This window comes from Sinocyclocheilus anshuiensis, unplaced genomic scaffold, assembly GCF_001515605.1.
Source record: "Sinocyclocheilus anshuiensis isolate Anshui unplaced genomic scaffold, SAMN03320099.WGS_v1.1 scaffold1743, whole genome shotgun sequence".
Taxonomy (NCBI): Eukaryota; Metazoa; Chordata; class Actinopteri; order Cypriniformes; family Cyprinidae; genus Sinocyclocheilus; species Sinocyclocheilus anshuiensis.
In genome coordinates, this window is record NW_015552662.1 from 101,373 (window position 1) to 103,611 (window position 2,239).

Genomic DNA, 2,239 nt, shown 5'->3' on the forward strand with positions numbered 1-2,239 from the left:
AATTTGTTTTTGGGGGGGGGGGGGGGTTGGCCTCTTTCGTTTGACAGTTTCTATTAGCAAAATCTTGAAATGGAGTGAGGTTACACAATCTAGTGAAACATGCTCCTTAAAGACTTTGTTCAGGTTAGAATATCAATCAGAATTTAAAACAATATGCTCAATAAATGGATGAGAGCATGTCCATTAATCCAGGTGACTTCTTAACATGTTTGACAACCTGCACAATAAACTAGTCTCACCTGTTTAATGTCCTGTGAGAATATGTCTGTTTCCAGGTGAGGTTTACCTGAGGACAGTGGATGTACTCACATTTAACTTGCACCGGTTGTTTGAATCATGCTGGAGCCAATAGTCTAAAAATACTCCCTCTCCTACATTTCTTAGCCTTATTAGTCCTGATCTCATGGACAGGACACTTTAGGGAAAAGGAGATTGTTACACTTAACAACTAGTTTTTGCATGTCATTCCTAGAATGCTGATCGTAATATGATACATTTACAGTGTACTAATATTCTGGAAGTGTAATAACAGTAAAAAAGTAAAGGAGGAACAAGTAATATTTTGTTTGATGGTTTAAAAAAAATGACATTTTGTCATGAAAACTTTTAGGATTATTTTACAACTGTTAAGTTTATAGGTTAATGTTTTTAGCGTGGCGTAAATACAATACAACTTTAAGTGCAATTTGGGCTTCTACGGAAATCCTATATCAAGCTACCATCCCTTAAAACTTCTAAACATCTGTGAAGCACATATTCTGAACCATGTGTACTTTGAAATCCTCTCATTTGACTACAAGCTGCCAGTCAGATAGGAGTTTCTGATCTTATGGTTCTAGAATTTAACATTGTTTAACCATGCACAGGTTAGTAGACCTGTTTTATGCATAGAGTTTAGGAAAACGTGAGAGATTCTATTTACAGTACAATTCTTAAAATCTTTAACAAATTGCTGTTTGAATAATGCAAAAATCAACATAAGACCAGTGTGTCAGGTGTAACTCTGTAATGCTTTACTGTGAAAAGAATTCTATATGATTTGTATGAACGTGTGGTTGTTTTTTCACCTCCTTCACTTATCGGTTTCAGCCATCTAATGCACTATGTCAGTCATTTTAATTTGTGTGTCTTACTCTTTCGGCTAGATGAGACCCATGATATTGCCATATGCAAGCATCTATACAGTAAATGTATAAGGGCCACTAATGTGTCCAAAAACACACTCTCTCTCTCTCTCTCTGACGTGTGCACGTGCACAAACGCGCACATTTGTAGTCTTCCTTATACACCTGCCTTTAACTGATCAGACCAGTGTGTTTGAGAAGTAAATCTAGGGGCTTTCACACCCACCCAGCATTCCACGAACAAGCACCAATATTCTCATTTTGTAAGTTGAGCTTAGAATGTTTAGAACGAGAATGAACCAGCTGAATTAAATGAATATGTGTTTGCTTTTTGGTCTTCACAGAATCTCACCTTTTCTGTGTAATGGTAATTCTCATTATAAAAAAATACCAACCTGGATTATGTTTGAATATCTCAAGTGTTTGTTTTCTCATCTGTGTTTGGGGGTTATTAACTTTATGTACATTGTTTTCTCCCTCTGCTTGTATCATTTTTTTTTTTTTGGTGAGATGTTACATATCTGTCTTTTCCTCTGACAAATTCTGTATGTGAAAAAAATCTTGAAGTAATATACAATTATAGCTCCTTTACATTTTTTGAAGTTATTAAATTTGAATTAAAGAGATGCTTATGCTGTGTTCCTTCTTGTGTGTGCGTGTGTGTGTGTGTGTGTGATTAACTAATCAGAATCAGTAAGAGCTTTATTGTCAAGTGTGTTAGGATCTTCAAGTACAGAAAGTACCAACATAGTGCAGACATATATATAATTTAAAGGGGTCATAGGATGCTACATGCACCTTTACAAGTTGTTTGAACTGAAATGTGTGTTGGCAGTGTGTGTACACAACCACCCTATAATGATAAAAATCCACCAGGTGTTTTTTTTTTTTTTTTAATCTGGTTAAATGTTTTCCCCTTTCTCAAATCGAGCCGATCTCAGATGCCTTGTCTGTGTGATGTCACACAGACAGGCCCCGCCCACGATAGTTTGATTGACAGTAGCGCCATTGTTTTACCGCTGGAGCAGATGTAGCCAAGAATGACTCCTAAGCGACTGAGGTGTTCTGTTGTTGGATGTAATAATGAACATAGCAGTCGTCATTTACTCCCGACA